Here is a 10,713-nt window from a genome sequence, read left to right as displayed (position 1 = left end):
GCCATCTCATCCCGACTATACATTTTGAGAGACAATGGGGCGAGCTAATAAAAATAAATTTATTGATGTGCATTATTTAGTGGAGTCGGATAAGGAAGGGACTTCCATTTTGCCAGGGAAGGGTTTGGAAAGAAGGTGAGATTTTAGACAGCTTCGAAGGGAGGAAGATTGGCACACTTTCTTATAGGAAGAAATTCCAGATGCAATCAGTAGCCAAGGTAATCAGGATCTTTGGAGGAAACTAGCTCTAAAAGGATTGTGATGACCGTGACCCTAAAGTAGTGTTTGGCAACCGATGGCTTGTGAGCTATATCTGGCTCTTCTTGGGACCAAATATGAGTCAGCAAACCTCATCCCTGTTCTGAGGAAGAGTCTCTCCCTCCCCTCCCTTTCCTTCCCCTGGAGCTGCAAAGATTCACAGAGTCACGATTCACACAGAGACTCTGCCCATCCTCTCCACCACTCCGCCTCCCCCCACACCTGCTCCATCCCTTGTCCTTCTTTCCCCTCCCCTCCATTCTGCCCCACACCCGTGCAACTACCTCTGTCAACAGTTGACACTACAATGCAGTTGCAGCTTCAGGTCTCAAGAGGAACAAATTTGCATCAGGCTGCACAAGGCGCAACGAGGTGAAGATAGTATGTTAGGTTCTTCTGCTCAGAAAGGTGGCCAAACTCTGTTCTGAAGAAGGAGTTCATTGAAGGATTCTTTATCCACCAGATGCCCTATTTTCCATTCTATAATCGTAATATTCTAAAATTCTAAAACCGGATGAAATATTCTCCTTTGTGTATAAAGGTGAGCCATTTGTTAGGAAGGCAAATTAGACAAGTGAGAAGAATGGATGACAGTAGTTGATGAATGAGGTAGCTGAAATATATAAACAAAAATGGAAGAATAAACTTGAAGGATTTAAACCACATGGCATGGATAGAAGCAATACTTCTGGTGCCGATGGGAATCAATATAAATGTACTATGGTTTTTTAAGTGCTTACTATATGCCAAACACTGTTCTAAACCCTGATGTAAATGCAAGCGAATCAGTTTGGATACAGTTCATGTCCCACATAAGATTTATGGTCTTAAATCCCATTTTAAAGAAGAGGTAAGAGTGGCAAAGAGAAGTGAACTGACCTGTCCAAGGTCACAGAGCAGGCGAGTGACAGATCTGGAATTAGAACCCAGGTCCTTCTGACTCCCAGGCCCATACTTTTTATCTATTAGGCCATGCTGCTTCTCAATACACATTACTTGCAGAGCATTACATTAAGTGTTCTGGAAAGTGCAGAACAACAGAGTTGATACACACAATCCCTGCCCACAAGGACTTCACAATCTATAGATGAAGAAAGATATCAAAGTAGATTAGAGATGGGGGCAATAGTAGAGTAAAAGAATATTTACATAAATACTGTGTGGCTGGGGTGAGTAACAAGGTGCATTAGAGAGGCAGAGAGATGGATCTGGGTGTGGTACCAGAAACCAGGTGGCTCTTTCAAAAGCAAAGGCTTCAGAAAGAGTGGAACACCAAGAGCTGAACTGAAAACAGCCTCAGGAGCTGCAACCAACCAATTCAATAGTTCCCTAAAACACCTAGTCTGTGCATATTTACAAGAAAAAAAGAGCCTGGATAAGTGGTAGATCTTTCCAACCAAATTCACTCACACAGTTACTTTCCCACATTGTCTTTGAATGTGAAAGAAAATTTCAGCATCATTTCTTCCTGTCAATGGTCTATCGCATATAAGAAAAGAATGAGCGCATTGGTTAGACTATTTTAAAGAAAATTAAGCTCTCCAGTCAATCAATAATTTTTATTAAGTACCTACTGTGGGGAGGAGAATAGAACAGAATCAGTAGACACTGATCCTGCCTTTATGGACTTATATTCTCGAGGAAGACACAGACACTAAAATAAATTACAGATAGCAGGGAACAGTAGAGTATAGAACATAGGTACATAAGAGCTAGGGGTGGTTGTGAGCACTTGAATGCTTATTTGGTACAAAAGCGTAGACATGGGATTTTGGGGGTGTATGGTATGGAGATGAGAAATCAATCAGAAAGGCTTTCTGGAGGAGATGTGATTTCAGGTCTTTGAGGTCAGAAAGAGCAGTGGTCTGTCAGTTATGAAAGGGAGAGCGTTCCAGGCAGGATGGAGAGTGGGGGAAACAAGAATGAAACACAGTGAGTAGGTTACCTTGAGAGGAATGAAGAGGGTGAGCTTGGGTGTAGTGGGAGAAGAGAGTGAACATGTAGGCAGTATAGAGCTAATTGAGAACCTTTAAACCAATACCCAAGAGTTTCTGCTTGATGTACAGAGGGATGGGTGACAACTGGAGGTTTTAGAGGAGTGGGGGCATATGCTAAACTACATTTTAGAAAAAGGAACTGTATATCAGAGTGAAGTCTGAATTGGAGAGGGAAAAGACTGGGGAGTTTTCTCCTCTTTTCCCCCTCCCACTTTTTTTTTCCCAATGGTATCTGTTAAGCACTTACTATATGTCAGTCACTGCACTAAGCACTACCATAAATATAAAATAATCTGGTTAGACTAAGTCTCTGGCTCACATAGGACTCACACTTTTAATCCCCATTTTACAGATGAGATAACTGAGGCACAGAGAAGCTAAGTAACTTGCCCAAGTTCCCACAGCAGACAAGTGGCAGAGCCAACCCAACTCCCAGGCTGCTTCTGGGGTTCCCTTTCTGGATCTCTAGGAAAGGGATTAAATCTCTCTGAAGAAATGTCTAAGGATCTAGTGTCTCTTCAGGGAATTCTGTATAAGATTAGTCATTTGGACAAGTTAGATGACACTAATAATTGCAGTATTTGGTAAGCACATACTATATATAAGCAATATATTAAATGCTGGGGTAGATACAATACAATTAGACCAGACACAGTCCCTGTTCCACATAGAGCTCACAGTCTAAAAGGGAAAGGATGCAAATATTGAACGTCTATTGTATAAAGGAGGAAACTGAGGCACAGAGAAGTGAAGTGATTTGCCCAAGGTCATATAGCAGACAAGTGGTGGAGCCAGGATTAGAACTGAGGGCCTCTGTCTTTCAGGCCTGTGTTTTTTTGGTTTTTTCCCATTAGGCCATGCTGCTTCTAGGAAATAGATCTGAAAGGAACACAATTTTCCATTCTCTCAGAAGAAGCCAGAGGTCATTTAAACTGATCTATAAAGTGGAGGTTAGTCAGTCTGTCTACAATTGCTGAGAAACAAGGTTATGATGATCCATGACTGATACTTTAAAAAAAAAAACCTAAAGGGCTCAGTGATGTGGAGGACTTAAACAATTACTTTATCTGTTCATCAGCAGTGAACTTCAAGGCACTTCAAAGACAAATCAACAGAAATTAAAATAAAAATCTATTTTATTGATTGGCTCAACTTTTGCCCTCAGGTACCAATGGAGGAGTTTTATCTGTTATAACCATTTAAGATTATTGATATTTTTATTTCAGAGAATTTAAGTTGGGTGTGGACACAAAGTCAACTGCTCACCAAGTTTTAAAACTGAACTTGAGTTTAATTCATGAAACAAAAGGTGTCATTCACCCGGAAAGAAATCAGGTGTCTTTAGTGGCCCCAAACTATCAAACTCATGCAGAATCATCTCCCAAATTAACCCCACACTGATTCTTTCTTTGGGGTTCACAAAACAAAACCACTTGACTTTTCTCCAATGACCTGCACTTCCACTGATCTAAGTCCTTCCCCTATCTTAGCCTTTCTATCTGGCAACTCACACCCTGAATTTCTTCCTTTTAAAATCCCCCAAACCTTTCTTTACAAGCCAAATTATAGGAAACACCAAGTCATATTTTCCCTATGCAGACATTGTTTCTATGAGAAATGTGGAAAATGGAGAGGTTTTTGGAGCTTGCATTTTTCCATGAAAAGTAGCTATGTAAAATCAAAGGATCCTAAATAGTAAATGTCACTAAATAATAAAATCAGTTAAAACTAAGGCATATTTAAAAACTTACCTACTAGAAGTCTGAGATTTCATCTTAACTCTGCCTAAGTGTTTGCAGATGATGCTGAAATTGGAAACAAAACAAACAATGAGGAACAATTATGTTTGTATCATTTAGGTGACTGAACCAACAGATGGCAATTGCCGTTCAGGGTAGACAAATGTTCCAAGATGTGCCTGGAAGCCAAGAGCTCAAGTGAAACCCTCTGCAATTAAAGGGAAAAGCAGTCAAAATGCAGATCAGGATGAAGAATTAGGGGTTATTGCGAAAACACTGGCGGGCAGATGGGAAACTTCCTGAAGACTGCAAGACCAAGGGAGTCAGGAGATGTAGAAATGAGGTTCATAGAGGTTTGCCCCTCATAGTGTTTAAATCTGCTTTTATCAGAGAATCTGAAAGGGCATGCTGGGTCCCCTAGAATCACTAATGAAAGAGTAATATTCAACAACATACTTTTTTAAAAAAAAATGGTATTTGTTAAGCACTTATTATGTGCCAGGCACTGAATTAAACTCTGGTTGTACATGGTCCAGGTTCCACTCAGGGCTCATAGTCTTAATCCTCATTTTACAGATGAGGTAACAGGCACAGAATAGTTAAGGGTCTTGTGCAAGGTTACAAAGCAGACAAGTGGGGGAACCAGGATTAAAACCCAGGTCTTCTCAGACCATTGCTCAGACCTTGCTCCTTCTACTAGGCCAATCTGCTTAATTTGGACCTCATTTATTGCCCTTTACATGAAAGACAGTGGTTCTAATATAAATTGCATACCCACAGTGCTTATGTACATTTTTATCAATTAATCAATGTGTTTATTAAGCATTTACTGTATGGACAGCACTGCAAACTCCCTGTGGTCAGGGAACGTGACTACCAGTTCGGTTATTCTGTACTCTACCAAGAGTTTAGTGCAGTGTTCTGCACATGGTAAGGGCTTATTAATCATGATTTATTAATATGCGTTTGGGAGACTGCAATAAAACAGAGTAGGTAGACAAGTTCCCTGCCCACAGGAAGCTCCCATATCCTTATACTCTTCTATTTTCCCTATCTATAATTTAGTTTAATGTCTGTGTCCCCCTTTAGACTGTAAGCTCCCCCAGCAGCTAATACAGTGCCTGGCACTTAGTAAGAGCATAAAAAGTACTGTTAAAAAACAAAATAACAACTAAAAATATCTATTGGGCTTTTTGAAGTAAGGATTGTTCATTTCATCATTTGTTCAAGGTCTTCAGACATATGGATGTTTGGAAAAAGTAAACCCTAAAGACAAGGTGCCTTGCCCTTTAGAAATCCAAAGTATAAGGTTAAAATCTGAGGCTCAGGTTAAAAACCCAGGCTCAGGTTACTACTTTTTCAACACCAATGTATCTCCATTTTTATATTCTGACTGACTCATTCTGATTAGGCCTAATAGGCCAAATCTTGTCTAATTCTCTTCTATCTTATGAATACCTATCCTGGGACTAGTAATGGCATTACAAACAGGGAATAGGGTCTTAGAAACCTGCAAAACAATGTATTACCAAACCTACAAATTCTTTCATTGAAAAGTATTTTTGAAGAGAAAGATTCTTGAGGTGCCTGATAGGATGACTGAAACCCAACCTAATACCAGAGTAGGGGAAAGATTACTAATTCAGTCATGTTAAGCACACAGGAATAATAAATTGCTCATTTATACGAACTCCAACGATTTTGTGTTGGCCCATGGTGGTCACTTTAAAGACTGGTAAGGTAGTATGGTTAAAGGAGAAGCAGCATTCATTCATTCATTCATTCATTCATTCATTCATATTTATTGAATGCTTACTGTGCGCGCAGCACTGTATTAAGCTCTTGGCAAGTGCAATTTGGCAACAGATAGAAACAATCCCTACCCAACAACTGGCTCACAGTCTAGAAGGGGGAGAAGTGGATAGAGCATGGGCCTGGGAGTCAGAAGGACCTAGGTACTAATCCCTGCTCCGCCACTTGTCTGTTGTGTGACCTTGGACAAATCACTTCACTTCAGGGTGCCTCAGTGAACCTCGTCTGTAAAATGAGAATTAAGACTGTGAGTACCCTGTGGGACATTTACCTTGTCCAACTCGATTAGCTTGAATCTACCCCAGTGCTTAGAACAGTGCCTGGCACATAGTAAGGGCTTAATAAGTACATAAAAAGGATAAAATTAACATTAAAATTAGTGATTAATATTAAAATTAAATTGAAATTAATGTGAAAATTAATTAGAGTCAACCCAAATCTTCCCTTGGATTTATGAAGAATGTGTCCAGAAGATTTTGCACCACTTCTTACTATGATTTCCATTATGTCCTGCTCCGCTTTATTTTCTTGAAGTGACCCTAGAGGACAACAGAAGACTTCCTATTCTCTTTGATTTACAATTCATTTCTGGTTTCTGGAGTTAAATAGATGTTGGCAAATAGTCGAACCAGCAGGGAGCTGAATAAAGTGTGGAAAAAATGTGAGCTGGTTATAATTAGAAATATACATCATTCCCCACTTGGCTTAGGAAAAGAACAGTATTTAAAGGGACATGGTACAATACTATTCTATAAGTGATTTTGTATTTTGCTATAAAATTTGACACCTTGTAAATTACAGTGTGTTTTGGAAATGTAGTTAAAGGTATTTCTTCCCGATTGGTACTAATACATTGTCATTTAAATTGAAAAAAATCTAAGATCAGAATTGCACATTTCACCTCATCAAGATTGTCAGGAGGAAGGGGTGTAAGTATATTTTGCTAATGCATGATATTGTATTCCTTCATTTTTACTGTGTGAAATTTTCTGAATTGTGGGTTATGAAGGCTGTGGAAGCAATCATGTTTATGCGAGGGGTAGGTGAAAGCTTGGTATGTTTGTTGGATTGTGTGGGGGTTGATCTTTGCTGAATTCTTTTTGTCAAAAATTTAATCCAGATTTCACCATAATTTCCCAGGATGTTTCTCTGTTCATTGGTGCTGATTGCCAGACTCTACTTGTGGTTAGTGGCCTCAAAAACGATGCAACAATGCAAGCACACACACACGCACACACACCCACACACCCACCCACAAACTCCCGCTTTTTCCAAAAGGGCAGGTTTATGGATGGTTATTAGTGATTTAGCCATGTAGCTTTATTGAAACCATGACTGCAAAACACTTCCATAATCCAGATGCAAGATGCCTGGTAAATACAAACTACCGATTGTATTGTAGGCCACTCATGTATGTATGTATGTATGTACGTATACGATGAACTTGGCCTACAGGAAATCAGTGGAATGTGATGAATTGTGAGAAGAGGTTGGGCAGGACATAAAAGTTGGCTCTGAGATGGAGTGGAGCTGATTCAGGAAGTGGAGATGAATCAGGGGTCAAGGGTCATTTGGGCAGGGGTGCTAATTCAAGGCATGAGTTTGAGGTTGATCATTTCCCCTTCTCTAAAACTGAGAATGGCAAAATCCATTTTAGGATCATTAATTACAAAGCAGATGGGTATAAAATACTTCAGGGAAAAGGGAGCCTTCTTCTAAGGACTGTGGTAGATACGAAAGCATCCTAATCAGCTATTGCTCTGGCAGTATTCCCTTTTTGATCAATCAATATTATTTCTGCAAGAAATCATCACATTTTGCCCTCACACAATAGGGCTTATGGGAACTTTGGTTAAATAGAACAAACTTTTCAGTTTTAGTTTACACTGATGAACAGAATTCAGGTTCTTCTTCAAAAATCTCAGTGAGATAAAAGACAATTTAGGTATCTTTCTGCTCCCTCCTCTCCCCCTCCCCCTCACCCCACCCCCCAACTCCTGGACACATTCCTCAAGGCAGTTATTTTAGTTCCTAAATCATTCACTGCTCATGACTCTCTGTGCTCTTTCCTTTTTCCCTCCCATTCACGTTCAGACACTCTGAAATCTCTCTTCCACAAGGACTGCAGCTGCCTCTGCCCTGCTGATGGAAGAGGAATGTTTCGCATTGCCAAGTCTGGTCACATCACAGGATGTAGGATTATCATCCTGTGTGTGCTATCTGAAAATTCACTGAAGCCTAAGTCATTCCCACGTGTCCATCTAATGTACTACATTGCTGCAGGCACCTATAAAAAATAATAGCCATGGATTATTTAGTGATAAATATTAATATAGCATCCATACTACATGAAGGTCTAAATTGAATTACTATATCTACACACAAGCCTAAAATAAATTTAATGGATATTTCCCCAAAGCCATATAATATTTACCCTTGCTGTTCAATAAGAAAAAATCCACCTCATTGTATATAATGCATTTGACACTTTTCATTTATGAAGAATGAAAACATGGTGATGAGGAAGATTTAAATTTGGATTATGATTACTAGTGTCATGGATGCACCATCTCTCTTAACCCCTTATATGCTTGGACAAGGTGTGGAACCATCCTATATTTTAAGGAAGTCTATATCTTAAAATAGTCAACAACCTCAACTTTCTTTTGAGAAAGAAACTTTACAAGGAAGGCGGAGAAAAAGGTGTGGGATTGAGATGTGTGTGCAGGGGGTGAATATGATATTTAAGGTGCTGGTGATGTGGTTTGTTCTTCAAAGTGATATAGATTGGAAATAGGCTAGAGATCTTTTCATTTCATGTTGATAAGAACATTTTAGTAGAGATGAACAAGTTTTCCTTTTAACAGCTCTTTGAGGTCTTCCAGAAAATATGCTGGTTGTAATATTTGCAGTATTTGTTAACCCCTTACTATGTGCCAAATAGTAGATACAAGATAATCAGGTCAGAACCTGCCCTTCCCACATGGCATTTACAGCTTAAAGGAGAGAGAGAACATGTACTTAATCCACATTTTGCAAATGAGGAAAATGAAGCACAGAAAAGTCAAGTACAATTCAAAGGTCACACAGTAGGCACCTGATGGAGCGAAGATTAGAATCCAAGACCCCTGACTCCCAGATCATGTGCTTTCCCATAGAAAATGCTGCTTTTTTAATGATTGTGACATTACTAAAAATTATCTCCTGGCATTTAGCAGATTCCACAGGCAGATGAAAATACATAGAGTTAGAATCTTCTCATCCCATGATAAGGGATGTTCCATGAGTTCAAAGTCCGAGCATCTGTCGAAAAGGAAGGAGGATGGGATAAAAATAGGTGCTCAACTTGTTAGACCTTCATAGTTAGGCTGTCTGTATTACTTTAGTTGAGGGCCCAGTCACTATGCTACGGTTGGCATATCTTCCTCTTTCCTTTCAGAAACTTTTAGAACTGAGAGAGGAAAAGGAAGAAAGGGAAAGAAAGGAAGAGGGGAAGCGGGTGTAGGGGGAGGGGGGCTAGAGGAAAAGGGAGAGGGAGAAGGGGGGAGGGAAAGGAACAGGGACAGAAAGAGGGACTGGGAGAGGGAAAGTATGTGGGACAAATATCTTCTGGCATTCCAGATCATCAGAACTACAAGTCTCAGAATGCTGCAAGACACAAACTGAGCCTGTTCGGAGCCTCCCACAACCAGGTTAGGGAAGTCCATGGATTAAAGTAAGCAAGAATGGACGTAAGTGCAGGTTAAACTGACGGGTGCAGGTTAAATTGACTGGTTAAACCAGGAATCTAGATCTGTTTTGCTAATCCAGAAGGAATGGTCAGTTTACAGAGAAATGCACCCTCAAGGCTGCAATCCAATACTTTTAATTCCTAATTGCACTTTAAAAAGAAATCCCAGAAAAATCAAGTGACTTGCACAAAATCACAAGGAGGCCAACAGACAATTACTTACCGACAGACAGTTATTTCCCCATTTCAAAGCCTTATTGAAGGCACATCTTCTCCAAGATGCATTCCCTAAGTCTTCCTTTCCTCTTTTCCCACTCTCTTCTGCATTGCCCTGACTTCCTTCTTTTATTTATCCTCCCTCCAAGTCCCAAAGTACTTAAATGTGTATATCTGTTATTTATTTTATTTTCATTATTGTGCCTCCCCCACTAGACTTTAAACACATAATTTGTCTGTTTATTGTTATATTGTACTCTTCCAAGTGCTTAGTGTAGTGTTTTGAACACAGTAAGTGCTCAATAAATACAATGGAATGAATGAATGAATGAATGAATGAATGAATGAAAGGTGAGTGGCCCACCTCCTGATACTCAATTCTATGCTCTTTCCCCAAGGCCACGTTGCCTTCCTATTTCCATTTATTCCATATAAGAGGGCTTTAAAAAAACCTCTACCTTTTGGATTACCAATCAGTTTATTTTGTAAAGACATTTAAAGAAATTGAATTGCTTATATGAAATAAGTATCGTATATTTCATTGATTCTCCTCTCAGGTCACACCTGGAGAGTTTCCAGTACTCTACCAGTCTTGACTATGGGAGAGGAAGTCAAGCAGAGGCCTACCCATTCCATTCCTAGCTTGACCAGTGGCTAGCAAGTGGAAGGCAATCTGCTACAAGTCAAAACTCACCCATGCTGGGCAGCAGTGGCATGGGACAGAGTCGAGGGCAGAGACTCGAGTTTACTTCATGGAGAGAGGCATTGGTAAATTACTTCCATATTTTTTACTAGGAAAACTCTATGGATCCACTACCAGAATGATTGCAGATGGAGAGTGGGGCGTTCTGGGAGAGATGTGTCCATGGTGTCTCTATGGGTTGGAAATGACTCAACAGCATAAGACAAGATAATATCAATTATATATACATATATGTATATATATATATATATGTGTATA

General features: G+C 39.7%; 1 non-coding gene across 1 annotated transcript; it reads left to right on the top strand.

The window, feature by feature from the left end:
• Nucleotides 1–10,299: 10,299 nt before the first annotated feature.
• Nucleotides 10,300–10,436, top strand: LOC114812400. Its single transcript, XR_003760054.1, has one exon. It is a non-coding gene; the product is annotated as a small nucleolar RNA SNORA7 (small nucleolar RNA).
• The last annotated feature ends 277 nt before the right edge of the window (nucleotides 10,437–10,713 follow it).

The sequence above is a fragment of the Ornithorhynchus anatinus genome, chromosome 5, assembly GCF_004115215.2.
Source record: "Ornithorhynchus anatinus isolate Pmale09 chromosome 5, mOrnAna1.pri.v4, whole genome shotgun sequence".
NCBI classification, from domain to species: domain Eukaryota; kingdom Metazoa; phylum Chordata; class Mammalia; order Monotremata; family Ornithorhynchidae; genus Ornithorhynchus; species Ornithorhynchus anatinus.
The sequence above is the reverse complement of the archived record's forward strand: the minus strand, read 5'-3'. Positions and strand labels throughout refer to the sequence as shown.